Here is a 15,370-nt window from a genome sequence, read left to right as displayed (position 1 = left end):
CAACAGCAGAAGATAAATTAACAACAATTATAGACTGTTGGTTTTTCCGTTTGAATGGTTTTACACTAGTAATTTATTGGGGCTTTATAGCTTGCTGTTCGGTGTGAGCCAAGGCTCCGTGTTGAAGGCGTACCTTGACCTATAATGGTTTACTTTTATAAATTGTTACTTGAATAGAGGGTTGTCTCATTGGCACTCATACCACATCTTCCTATATCTAATTAATTAAGAAAATGATCTAAAAATGTTAGCATACGCTATAAATGTATTGCTCTTGGTTATCATACCGCATATATTGTAAATAGAGAACAAAATAGTAGAACATGTTAAACCGGGGAACAAGTGAACAGTATTCTAGAGTTCCTTATTTACAACATATTTATTTAATTCGGATTTATACTGTTTCAGCAAATTGTTGGCATACCTATGGGTACGAATTGCATCCTCCTCTCCTTGTAGACCTCTTCCTATTTGTCAAAAACCTGTCGGGACGTTCTTAAATTAACTTTCTACTTTGACACTTACGACGTTTTATGAAGTTTGAGTAGCAACTGCTAGCTCTGGAATACCAAATAAGTTGGGAAATAAATATTCAATGTGGAAACGAAGTTGACATATTGCTACTAATGTGGGGGACATTGATAATTTAAAAACTAAAATCGTATAGTTTGACATTTAATCAGTTCTTGATGACCGCTTATGTCAAATTCGAGGTATAAGTGTAAAAATGAGGCAGACGAAGTCATGTGTGTTGTTTCTTTGTTTTCTCGTTCATGGGGATATATTAATGGAACCCAACCAGAAAATTTTGGATTGTTCATGGAAAGAACATCATTGATATATCTGAATGTCAAATTTAATGACCTGGCTTTTTTTGGTCTTCTTATTTTTAACAGAAAGACAGAAAGAACTCCGATTCATATGGAAATGAGAAGAGGTTAGTAAGGAGAGGCGCACAGTTCGTCACCATAGGAAGACCGACAATTTGTTGAAACAGTCTTCATTCAAATTCAACTAATATTTTGTCATTAAGAAACTCCAGCACACTGGTCACTCTTTCCTCTGTGTAGCATGTTTTACCTTTTTGTTCACTTTGGACAACATATGCCGTATGGTTTCCCAAAGTAATAAATTTATAGCGTATGCTACAATTTTTATGTTGAAAAGCATTGCGTATAAATTCTTTAAGACGATTTTTCAATTTCACATGGGGAATGGTGGTATACAGGGTTGAAAAATCAAAAGTTTTGAAAGAACTAATTTCAGATAAAGTTTAATAAATGGAATAACACGTAGCAGAGAGGGTGATGGCTATTATAAAAAAGCATTGTCACCCTTTGTTTTGCCTCAGTTAAATTTTATTTCGGGGTAAAACTCTGCTCTTAGCTGTGTGTTACTTATGTATATTGATTGCTACTACATGACATATGTCAAACACATAAATGGTCGATAAATATGTTGTAAAAAAGACATTGAAAGTTGTTAGAAACTTCAATAATGATAGATTTTTGCAAATTTTGAGTTATAATGCAAACAAACAAATAGATAAGAATGACATTCTTCACCGAATATTTAAATTTTTTTGGAATTACGTGTATTTCTGTATATTGTCTTTTGACATTTAAAATCAATGCATTCAGTTTAATGATGTCCTATAATAAAAACAAATCTACTAAACATGGTAAATTTCCAATATTGTCTACAACGGCTAGATGTAGCGCTGATTAACATTTTGAGTCTAAATAAATATATAAAATTGTTGGTGATTTTTTAAGTGTATTATTATTATAAAGACTCTTATTTACTTACTTCCATCAGTTTTAAAGCACTTTACGTGAAACAAATATTTGCCCCACCTATTTTGTTACAACTATCCCTTATTTTGTCATTGTGATTAGCTGACTGCAACAAGAAAAAACTATTGCATCAGCTTCGATTCCCGATCTTTTCAGTAAAAATCATGACATCATGATTATTAAATAAAACATCTTCAATAAAGAATTTTTACGTTTTGTGTCATACAACTGCAATCAAATTTGTCATTATCAACTCAAGTATATATTTGTTCTTCACAGCCATTTATGAATGAACTTATATAGAACTTCCATTTATATGATAATCGCACAATTTAACAAGCTATAAAGTATGTTTCCATCTAAGCACGGGTTTACTCTTTACTTCTAGTATTGCGAATGCCATCATATAGCGTGCAATTTTCAGATATCCGTTTTATAACTGAAGCGTTGCTGCTCGAATATGTCATCACTTGAAAATAATGCATCCACATTTCCTGAAAGGAGTAGGTTCGTCCTTTCCTGATTACTAAAATATATAAATAACATTAACAATACTTTCCATTTGACATGACGTCATTTTGTTCATGTCGGATGAGAGTACTTTGACTGTTTCTTTATAGTGCATATAGGTATAAAAGCCATTTAACATCATGAATGAAGATGAAATAAAAGCAATTTATTTTTATCCTGAAGTGTACAAATGAAACTGGTATTATTTTTTCTAATAAAAGCTATGTAGATTTAATTGAGATCATATTGATATCCAACACTAGTTAGAATCAGTATTCAGTACTTTGGTACTCACCTTAGTTTTAACCAACTTTACTTTAATTCCCTATTTATACATTTATGAATTATAAAAACGACTATACTGTGGATCCAACTTCCTCGTGTAAAGTTGATCTAATATTGTGGTCGGTTTTTGGTTATATATAGCTCTTCGTGTGATTCGGTCTAAAATATTCTTGTCGTACACATATCCTCAGTGATTGATATAATCTTGCATCCAGTTCATGTTAAGTTATGGGCATAGAAAACTCTAGAGGAAAGAACCGAATACAAGATAATATCTTAACGTTTCAGAAACCAAAATGTGGACTACCATGCACAATGCAATGCAGAAGAGTTCACTAGATATAGTGCACAGTTGTTTTTCAGTTATAAAACTACTCTGGAGCTCATAAAATGAAGCATTATAATCAAACTTTTTGTCATCAGAGATATATAATCTTATTTTTACCATTGTAATGAAAAAGCAAACACAAACATGCCAATACACTTGCCCTAATTGACCTTTCCCTTGAAAATCGATAAAGCGAAGGTTTGTTTTGTCAACATGATCCCATGGTAATGCTCATGTTTTTCTAATGTTGTCTCGTGCTCATCAACCCAAAATGCATACATGTAATACCAATATTGAAATATAAATATAAAAACATATCCACATTTTGGTACTTATGGGTGGGAGAGGGGGGAACTTATCAAGAACCTCATCAACCCAAACAGGCAATATGTATTGCCTGACCAAACATAGCCCTTAAACCAACCACCACTTGGATATTGAAAGAATGAGGATGTATCACATGTACTTCCGCCAAAGATATCAACCAATGAGGTTATACACATATCCTCAGTGATTGATATAATCTTGCATCCAGTTCATGTTAAGTTATGGGCATAGAAAACTCTATAGTCCATACAGCATATTTGCTGGCCAATCTCAAAATACACCACTAGCAAGGCTTTCCCTTAAGGAATAGTATTCCCAATACTCAAAACAAATTCAACACTTTTATTAAATATTATTCCTTTTAAAATTACGTTAAAACACTTCTTAACATTTAAAGATGCATGTAAACAGTTCTTTATAAATCGTTCATAATTCAATAAATTCTCATGAATTTGACCACATACGGACTTTTAAAAGTTGAGTTAAGGCAATAAACTCATATCAAAATGAACATTGTCATTATTCTAATAACATCTTCAGCATGTGGAAAGCTTGTAAGCAAAGGGACTTAACCTCCAAGTGTAAACTATGCTGGCTTGTCTCTTTCTTTACTGTTGTTGAATCAAACACACTCTTTACTTCATAATCAGGAACATTGACAATTGTATTTCCACTCGATTCTTCACATGTCTGCTGAAAATATATTAACCAATAACAAATTGTGTATTTGTACTAAAGACAGCATTAGTCACACTTTGAAAAGGAAAAATCCCTTTGCCTACAATCCACGTGGAAAACCACTAGGGAATCAGTGTCCCTCGAACTGTAGACAAAGAAATTTAAATTAAAAAATTTAACCATACATAAAATTTAAGTATACATTTGTACTAGTATACAAAATCATTCAACATTATATTTATTTATTAATTTAGATAAAACAAAACAAAACAAAAATATTGCAACCATTATTTAATCTCCCATGACAAAAAGATTTTTGTGACATATTTCAACACATCAATGAAATTAAATACACAATCAATAGAAAACATCATGAAATTACGGAAAAATTATTAGCATTACTTTTAAATAGGTTCATTTGAACATAAAGCTGCTTCCATCACAGATTGTTTTTTTTTTAGTACCGTGCCATATTGGCATCTTCTGCCTTTCTCAACACAGACATACATAATTTAGTGTAGTATCAATATTTTTCCCATTCATAATTTTCCTATTTTCAGAAATCAAAACATTACTTCAATTGTAATTTGTTCTCACCATATTCTGATTAGAAAAAATCCTTTCCTTTTAAAAAGGTTGTTCGAATTCATTGACATGAATCATCGTGCAATGTCATATTACTTCTCCTTCATTCGTCACCCTGTCAAAGCTGTAGGTAACACCATCTGAAAACAAAAACATTCTATTCAATTCTATGTACAATCAAACAGACCGCTGAACGCGGACCTCGACGAAGACACCTTATAATTCAATACACATCACTCCGATAAAAAACATGAATATCAAGTGACATGTCACACTAGATTATTCCATTTTCTCAATAATTATATTCTTTTCTAACAAAGTCTTTAAATAGCATTTCTATCAGTATGTACGATGTAAAAATAAATGAAAAGTCCACAACGCAGTCAAAAGTAACAAAAGAAACTATTTACCCTATAAACAATTTATTATTCTCCTTTCAACTACAATTTTCCAAAATGGCCAGAGCCCCCACTTCCACATATATTTTATATAGCGATAGCACTTTGCCCTGCGTTTAACCGGCGCACGGCATAACAAATATCTGACCACCTGGGTTGATAATAACTACCTATTAAGGTCTATATCCAAAAACATTTTTGCCACCAAGGTCAAACATTACCATCTAGTTCTATCAAGAAGCCGCCAAGGCAAATATAAATGACCACCAAGGTCTTGACGCCCCCAAGGCTAGTATTTTTAATTCATTGTTGCCATCAAGGCAAATGTAAAAAATCATAAAAATGACCACCTAGGTCTATTGCCACCAAGGCATATAAAAATGACCACCTAGGTCTATTGCCACCAAGGCATATATAAATGACCACCTAGGTCTTTTGCCACCAAGGCATATATAAATGACCACGAAGGTCTTAAAGCCACCAAAGCAAATGTAAGTAAAAGTTAAAGAATATAGTTACTTTGCCGACAACACGTGGAGCACGACCTTCCCACAGCTTGGATAGTGAAAGAATGAGGATGTATCACATGTACTTCCGCCAAAGATATCAACCAATGAGGTTATTCACATGTTTCTCGTTTAAAGTTCGTGATAAATGTAAATCTTGAAAAGCGTTATAATTATGGATGCACGGATTAGAAAAGTGTTATTTTTTTTAAAAGACATTCTGTTCGCTATTTACGTTATTTCTTTTGATTCTATGATTGAGATATACTTGTAAAAATTAAAAAAAATATTAAGTGAAAGTCAACATATTTTGACAAATATGAAAAGTATCATTGTTGGAGAGACATCTTGCCATCCATTTTGTTAAAAAGACTTACTTTTGTAGCACAGTTGTATGATATTATATATTAATAATTTAAACAATCATTTTATAAACGAATACTAATTTTCATGCATTAACATCATGGTCAACCAGTCAAATACTATAACGTTTACACATAGGCTTAGCTGTTAACCTAGCAAGCCCCTTGGAAATCGTACTATTTATTATGTCAGTACTTATATCTAAGATCGGTTTATAATAAATTACAAATTTACATATCAACAATGTTCTCATTGTCCTTGTTAGCTGTAAAATAATTGACCACAAAAGACAATTGTGTATATATGTTTTCCTTCACATAACACATTTTGTATATGTTGTTTCCTTTAAAGGTATTTTTTATTATATATTTCAAGGGTTTGAATATTCATGAATACGTTAAAAAAGAGGGACGAAAGATACCAAAGGGACAGTCAAACTCATAAATCTAAAACAAACTGACAACGCCATGGCTAAAAATGAAAAAGACAAACAAACAACAGCACACACGACACAACATAGAAAACTAAAGAATAAACAACACGAACCCCACCAAAAAACTAGGGGTGATCTCAGGTGCTCCGGAAGGGTAAGCAGATCCTGCTCCACATGCGGCACCCGTCGTGTTGCTTATGTGATAACAAATCCGGTAAATAGTCTAATTTGGTAGGTCACATTCAGGAAAGGGAAGGGGATTGTAGTTACGACGTAAGGAACATATCCGATATCATTTGTGATACGGTTATTCCATAACGGTCAACCAACTCGTGATGGCGTCCGTAAAATTTACGAAGGGATGATTTCAACTTCACCATTTGAAACTCTTGGTTTAATAGCTTCCTTGTGAGCAGCAACCCTCTATCAAGAAAATCATGATAGGAAATGAATGCACGGGAATATCGTATCAATTGGGAGATATATACCCCGTATGCAGGTGCTGCTGGAATGTTGCTACTTAGAAATGGAAAGTTCACAATTGGAAAGCTGAAATCATCTCTTTTGTCGTAAAGTTTTGTTTTCAACCGACCCTCATTGTCAATTTCTAGATGTAAGGCAAGATATGAGGCCGACCTAACTGTATCTGTAGTATCCTTTATCTCTAGCTCGATTGGATAGATGCGTTCCACATAATCACCAACTTTTGAATTATTTAGTGAAAGAACATCATCTATATAGCGAAAAGTAGAGTTAAAGGATAGTGCTAACTTAAAATATACGTCAATATAAAAATATAAAAATAACATATAAGTACATGGAAATATTTTATTCATCAGATCAATTATCAATTATCAAGTTTTGGTGGGGTCGTGTTGCTGTGGTCTTTAGTTTTCTATGTTGTGTCTTGTGTACTATTATTTGTCAGTTTGTCTTTTTCTTTTTTATCCATGGCGTTCTCAGTGCTTTTTTTCGATCTACGACTTTGACTGTCCTTCTGGCATCTTTTGTCCCTCTTTATTTAAATTTAATTAAATGATAATCATATAAAACATTGGTGATCATAAGTAATCAGATAGAAAAGTAGGACAAAAATTGAAATTAAAATGCAAAGTAAAAATCTGTTTTCAATTATGCTTTTTTCTGATCATTTTGTTTGCTTTTGCTTTTTTATTTATTCATTTGATTGATTGGTGTGTTTTTTTCAATTATTTTACTAATTCAAACAAATAGATATAAACGGATGAATGTATAAACAGTTTGCTTTCCAAATATATATGGAATAATGTTAATCTATGTACTTTTATTTGAATGATAATCTGAATGTTAAGTTGTGTGTAACAAATTGTATATCCATGCACATCCTCACTCCTTGATATTCTTTTAATTTATTTATTATTTTGCGTGTTTTGTTTTTATTTATTAGCAACATATTAAATTGATGGTATTAAGTGTTATTGAAACAAAATCATGCATTTCAAGAAATGTGTGATTCACCAAAATATGATGGAGCCTCACAGTTTTACTATGTATATAAACTCGTCAAAGATACCAGGACTAAAATCGTGTACACTAGACTCGCATTCATCTAAAAAAAGATTCACTACTAAAATATGTCGATGACAAAAATCATTGAATTTTATTAAAGTTGTTGGCATAAAAACTTAGCCGTATTTGACACAACCTTTTTCAACTTTTGATCTTCAGTGCTGTACAACTTTTTACTTTTTTTCGCTTTCGATCTTTTATATCTGGGCGTCACTGGTGAGTCTTGTGTGGACGAGGCGCGTTTTTAGCGTATTAAATTTTAAACCTGATGCTTTTTGTTATTCATTAATCATGTGTTTCTTTGTCTAATACGTTTTCCTATTTATTTGTATTGTAGTCCTGTAATATTATGTTGTCATTTCTATGTTATATTTAACATTGCCATTAAAGTGCGAGGTTTGGCATGCCACAAAACCAGGTTCAACCCACAGTTTTTCCTTTAAAAATGTCCTGTACAAAGTCAGGAATATGGCCATTGTTATATTATAGTTCGTTTCTGTGTGTGTTACAATTTAACGTTGCGTCGTTTGTTTTCTCTTATTTTTCAGTGTAAATTGACATTGCGATAAGACGTGTCACGGTACTTGTCTATCACAAATTCATGTATTTGGTTTTGATGTTATATTTTTTATTCTCGTGGGATTTTGTCTGATGCTTGGTTCGTTTCTGTGTGTGTTAGTTACATTGTAGTGTTGTGTCGTTGTTCTCCTCTTATATCTATGCGTTTCCCTCAGTTCAGTTTGAGTTTGTTACCCCGATTTTGTTTTTTGTCCATGGATTTATGAGTTTGAACAGTAGTATACTACTGTTGCCTTTATTATTTTTTTTATTATCATTTTCACACAATACTTTAAAGGTGTAAAACGTGAGGGTATCCAAGTTGCTCATCTTTAAAGTTTTTTCCACTTACATTTATTTATGATTATTTTGTGGTTCTATCCTTATGTACTATATGGTTTAACCATTCAATTTTAAATCCTTATATAATCATTTGAAAACCGACCTCAAAAAGAGTGAAATGATTCTGTGAAAAGCAGTACCCAATTGTGTCCATGCTTAAATTGATATCAGTACAATTCGAATAACTGTATATTTGTATAATTTGATTTTGTATAAAACGTGTCTTCTGATAAACTGACAGTTTTGTTTATCAGCTCATAGACATAATTTGACATATGACCGTGATGTCATCGATGTTTTTCATGATTAACTCCAGCTGTAAATGAAATTTTGAATTAAACGTGAGTTATTCACATTTTTGATGTTATTTCTTCATAGAGAGAAAAATTGTTACAGCCATAATGATTCCTATAAAAATATATTTATCTAAGTTTAAAGACGTGCATAGTGTCACAAAACAAAAGTATACTTTTTTTAGTAAATAAAAATAATGCAAGATTTCCGTTGCTATTTAGTGTATAAGGGTTCTTCGTTGAATTTGAGAACTGTGACGTTATTGTTAAATTTTAGTGAACTTGAAAAGTTTGGAAGAGTTGAATTTCAATTCAGTTCATGTATATATTTTATTTTATATACTTAAAAAATCGTATATGTTAAGGGAAATACCTAGTTTTGCTCTAAAGCAGCTACCAAATATAGTAATCATGATGAATTGAATTGCTCAAATACAATGCAATGTAATCCGACACACTTTGGGACCAGGAAAAAATGTCGGATTAAGCAGGGTGTCGGAATACTCAGGTTTTTTTTCTGCAAGGATAGGCATATATTGGGATGATGAAAATGTGCTGGTTAAAGCAGGATGTTGGAATACTCAGGTGTCAGATTAGGCAGGTTACAATATACAAACAAGAGCTATTAAGGGCTCATCGATCGGGTCCGATTGTTTCAGGTGAATAAACACAAAGATTTCTGTTTTGATATACTTATAAACAGTTTGATATGATAAACCGTTAAATAGTACAAACCAGATCCGTCTGTGTTTAGCACATTATCATTTTCAGAAATTCGTGTAAACTAACGACATACTTACGACTATACTTTTCCATGTTATCGACTTGGTTTTCTCAAAAATCATGCACCAACATATGGTCCGAGTACACAGTTATTTCGTAGTGCATTTCTTTTAGACAATAAATGAAAATTAAAAAAAATCCCACCTGCGTTTTCTCAATAATATTTTAACAGTGTGTTGTACTACTTTTGGGACAAATTATATCAAAATTATAGAAAACTTCATCAGCTCTAACTCAAAATATGGACAATTTTGTGTTAAGGGGGTCTTGAAATCTTTTGACATCTACCGAAGTGCTAATTTTTTACCTTTTTCAGCTGGACCTAATCACTACTTTACATTAATATTTATGACCCAAATTTTTTTACAGTGTCATTTCACCCCCAACTTGCTATATGAGGCATAAAACATGGAGAAATAAATTTGGAAGGGGTATAACAAAAATTGGCAAGTAACACACTGTCCACACTAAGGACTACATATGTATATTCGTTTTAATTACACTTCTATTTAGCCACATTCCAGGAGCGCCTTCATATAGAGAAAGCATACAATGAAAACTTAAACTTTCCTAATGGTTTTTGTAGTAAATTAAAAGTGTTATTAGGTAAACTTGGTTTTCAGCATGTCTGGGAAAATCAAAACACTATGTCAAAGAAAAAATTACTTTTTTCATTTCAAAAGAAATTAGAAGAGGAATTCATAAAATACTGGAAACAAGCTGTTTTGTGACTCTAATAATGGTAATAGTCATGGTAATAAACTAAGAACATATCGTAAAGTTAAAAATAATTTTGAATTAGAAAAATATCTTCTACTGGACCTTAACAAAAGTGTTATTTCTAAAATGGTAAAAATCAGAATTAATAATAGTAAATTACTAATAGAAGTTGGTAGATATACTAGAACACCTTTAGAACAGAGAATTTGTCCAATTTGTAAGGATGGAATTGAAGATGAGTTCCATTTCCTCATTCAATGTAAAGCATTAGAACGTAATAGAAATGTACTCTTTTGTAATTTAAGTGATATAGTTCCATCTTTTGTTAATATGAGTGAACAAGATAAGTTTAGTTTCATTTTGAAAAGTAATGATACGGACATTAGTACTGCAAGTGTAGCTGGAATAAGTGATATGTATGATTTGAACATTCATTTAAAGCAAACATAATGTTGTTAAGAGCTTTTATAGTATTAAAGCTGATTGTAACAGCTTGATATGTATCTCTTATCATGATCATTGAGAAAATATGTTTGGTTGGTTTTTTTTTTGTTTGTTTGTTTGTTTGTTTATTTTTTGTATTTGTATTTTGTAAATGTCGGCTGGTATCATTTCTGTATAGGAATTTACACCAATAAAATTATTTGATTTGATTTGATTTGATTTATAGAGTATATCTGTGTCACAAACGAATAATAACATGTTCGAATCGTGTTTGCAAGAATGCAATCCTCTTTTTAGCGAGTGTTAACATTTTTCATTTTCGATAACAAGAAATAAAAAAGACAGCATTATCGCGATATACGCGACGATTTCTTTCCCCCGTTATATCTATAAATCATTAAAAAAATTACAACACCGTCCTTTTTTGTTTGTTTGACAATTAATCATCTTCGGAAAGAGAATTTTCATATCTCAAATATCTCAGTAGAGCTGATTAAAATTCGTGACATTACGTAATGGATTGTGTTTTACAAACTCGCCTTGCTCTTAAAACCGCACTGACAATTTGTTTTTTGTATTTGACTAGATGTGTCAAGGTGTTGCTTACGTTGATATTTTCGATAAATGTAAGCTTAAACATAAGCACGTTTGTAGATTAATGCTTGCTTTATATCCAATTCCTTTCTTAAATATAGCTGTTATATTTTCCTGTTTCCATTAAAAAAGATGCATGGTTAAGATGCTCCGTCTTCTACGCATTGCTTCAGAATTATCGGAAGATATTTAATCAGAACACTCGCTTTAAAAGAGTTGCATATGTATACTAATTTATAAAATGCATTTTATGATCTCAGGTTTTGCTGAATATGATTTGCATTGGCATATTATTGTTATCTTTTTCAGCGAAGGCGGGTTGATATTGTCTGTTCAATTTGATAACTACAATGTCTTTGGCAGTATTTTTATAGACTTCAGTTGCCTTTCAGAGGAGATGTACACCGTATCTTTTAAAAAATTTGTTTGGAGGATCATGGTGATCACCCTCTTCTTTTAATAAGTTTTAAATATATTTCTGGAAAATACAATTAAGCCTTTTAGAGTACGATTTTGTTGTTTCTATCTTATATTCTACCAGTTTTATCTTTCTTCTTCATTCGGTTGCATAGTACATGTATTCTCTTATTCCCTATTCAAGCCTTAAATTTATCCATGATTTTCAGGTCACGTTGACTCTGATTGTCTTTTTTTTTTTTGTGTATGTATGTATGTCTACATTAGTTTATAAGGCTTATTTATTTCTGTTTCCAGTTAAATAAAAAAAAATGCAATGCTTTGTTTTCATTGCATTAGAATCCACTTTCCCGATGTCTAAAATTCTCTAATTAGAAGGTTTTATTTCACTCACCAGACAATGTTTGAATAATAAAGTCTTAATGGCAACAATAAAAACTTTGCTTGAATGATATAAGTTACATCATAAGTTTCTCATAAAGAATAAAAGTAGCTAGTTTCATTCATTAAGTACACTTTCTTTTGTATAAGTGATTTCCTTTAAATAATTGAATCTGATTTATGCCATATACACACTACATATCATTACGGACACCATCAGAAATTGGTTGACCCTTTTAGAAAATCTGTGTCAGAGATGACCACGAATACGTTCAAATTGTCGTTATTCCTGGAAATCCTGTCCTCTTTCCTAAATTATGGAATTACTGAATGAGACTCGTCGACGATTTGTACTTACCATGAGCCACATGACAGTTGTAGAACGTGGAGCCTGATCTGGTTACCCATTCAGGTTTTTGGCAGGGTTCGTGTTGCTCTGTCTCTCCCCCCCCCCCATGTAGATTATATCCAAAGGCCAATAAAACACACATCATAACTTAAATAATTGTAATCATTGATTTGAGATTTTCTTAAAGATCTAAACGTTATGGTTCTGATAAAATTTCACGTTGTTTGTTTTAATTTCGGAACACATAAATACAACAGATATGCAGCAGGTATAATGATGACCCTCTTTACTTGTTACAAGTTTCCAGTGATGGCTAACGCGTCATTAAACACGGAAAAAAAAAGGACTGTCGAAAACTCGAGATTTCGACAATCGAGCTACTTGCTTCTTCTTTTTTGAAATTCTGTCGGACCATATTCGTTGCTAACCCGCCTATCCATCGTATGAAGAGAAATTGTACAAACTTTGGCCATGATTGACTTAAGCATACTCCGCAGTTGTTACGACACAAGTTGTACATGTAAAATATAAAAATGGTTTTACGAGTGTTGTCATTGTTTTAATTTTCCTTTTTTTAATTTGTAGGTCATTTATTTTATTAATCCCCGTTTGCGCTATCATCAAACATATACCAATGCGTACTGGATTACTTATACTTTTCAAATCTTATTGTTCAAATTTGAGTTAGAAATCTTGTTAAATGCAAGTTATCTTGCACTGAGATGTAATGCATCAAAAATCATTTAGTATTAAGGGGTCAATTATGTGGACATCTATATATTTTTCATACAAATTTCGTACCACGAGTTTCGTTTGAATTTTCAAAGTGAGAAAAGTACAGTAGATGAACATATTTTTGGTATAAATACATCATATAAATACTGACGATAATTTTCTGAATATCAAACCATTATTATCAGTCAAAAATGCTGCTATGGTTTGAAACTCATTTGATAAATTTATCTTAAATTTATTACTTCAATCATCATAATTTTTTTTTTTAATCTAATGATATATTTTTTATTAAGTTATATGGAAACAATATGGCACAACAGAGTTCTACCATACTTCCTGGTTGATTGTGTTCAGAGCTTTGACTATCATAAAATTGTAAGTAAATAAAAATATTACGAGAATTAGTTTCCAACCCAATTGTAAGTAATAATAGATTATCGCTTTTTTGTGCATTTTTCCTTTTATCTTTTTTTGTGATAAATTTTCACATCATGATATTCGCTTGGGATGGAAAGTTATCGCTAGAAACTAAGTACGCACGTGGCGTTTCTAATGAAATTGACAACATCGTCATAGGTAAAATCATTGGTCATTTCAACTCAAATGCTCTTTTCGCTTTCGCTGTACCGGCTCAAGCGGGAAAATCAATTGTTGAGATGATGGCGTTATCAATTTATGTCAATTTCATAAGCAACGACACGTGCCTCCTTCGTTTCTATAGGCGACAATTTGCCATCTCAAGCGAGTAGCATGCTATGAAAAATCATCACAAAAAAAAGATGAAAAGAAAAATGCAAAAAATATCAATAAATAAAAATATTACGAGTAATAGTTCAAACCCAAAGTCAGATCGTTAACCATCGACCCTCAATATTTTCTTCAGACGACAAAAATCGTGACGTTATATTTTGTATTAAAAATAAAACTTGGAAATAGAATGTAATAACACCAATTGTTCTCAAAACAAGTTCACCTAATAAAGTTATAATTCTATTTTATTTGTTTTTTTTTCTAATTTAAGAATGAATGATTCTAAATTACTTTGAAATCATTAAATAGATTTATTAACTTTTCTATTTCTGATTATATGGCATTTTCATGTTATAGTAAGTACAACTAGGTACTGTACATGAAATACAATATATTACAATTTCAAACATACGTATATAGTCATGATTATTAATACTAGTATCATACCGCCTTTATGGCTTAAGAGGCATTGTTGTTCATGTACGATATATTCTATTTTAAAATCATATTAATTCTTATTAGAATTATATCTTTGGTTAATTTTTCTAAATAATTCAAATATTTCACTTGACTATGTTTAAAATTATGCAAATCCAGTTTTAAGTGACTGTCATACAAGTAGGGCATAAATCTATAAAACCAGGTTCAGTCCACCATTTTCTACATCAGAAAATGCCTGAGTTGTTATCCATTTGCTTGATGTGTTGAAACTTTTGATTTTGACATTTGTCTAGGGACTTTCCGTTAGGAATTTTCCTCGGAATTCTTTTTTTTTTCTTTCATTTTATTTCACTTTTTGGAAGTACCTTAATAATTATTCAGCTTGCTTATTAACCTATCAAAGTCCTTAAAGTATAATCTTTAATAAGTTAAAAGGAAATAAAATAGTGCTAGTCTGTACAAAAGTTAAACAGCTTAATTATTATAATAACATAATCTTTTTAGAAGTTCCTTATTTATAGGATTGGTAGATGACGACACAAAAATCATGTACCGTATATTTTACTGTAGAAAGGTCAGAAAGGTTAATTTCTTTACAAGTCATTCAACAAAAAATTATTTCGGTAATGTGTGTGGTCATTTCATTTGCGGTTTCTTTTTTCCCTTTTAAGAACATACGGAATGTTCATTAGATACGCTCCCATGTACTGTTTTGTTTATCTCTGCTTGATACGTAACAATTACAGAATTGTTTTCTAACAACAATCGTGGTATTGGGAATTAAGCGGGATTTTCTAATTAATGGT

At 31.5% G+C, this 15,370-nt stretch overlaps 1 long non-coding RNA gene across 1 annotated transcript; it reads right to left on the bottom strand.

Moving 5' to 3' along the window:
- Nucleotides 1-3,574: 3,574 nt before the first annotated feature.
- Nucleotides 3,575-5,469, bottom strand: LOC143064174 (uncharacterized). The gene is made up of 3 exons (XR_012975197.1): nucleotides 5,427-5,469; nucleotides 4,522-4,649; nucleotides 3,575-3,939 (listed from the first exon to the last, which is right to left on the bottom strand). It is a non-coding gene; the product is annotated as an uncharacterized LOC143064174 (long non-coding RNA).
- Between the last annotated feature and the right edge of the window lie 9,901 nt (nucleotides 5,470-15,370).

This window comes from Mytilus galloprovincialis, chromosome 2 (assembly GCF_965363235.1).
Source record: "Mytilus galloprovincialis chromosome 2, xbMytGall1.hap1.1, whole genome shotgun sequence".
Classification (NCBI taxonomy): domain Eukaryota; kingdom Metazoa; phylum Mollusca; class Bivalvia; order Mytilida; family Mytilidae; genus Mytilus; species Mytilus galloprovincialis.
The sequence above is the reverse complement of the archived record's forward strand: the minus strand, read 5'-3'. Positions and strand labels throughout refer to the sequence as shown.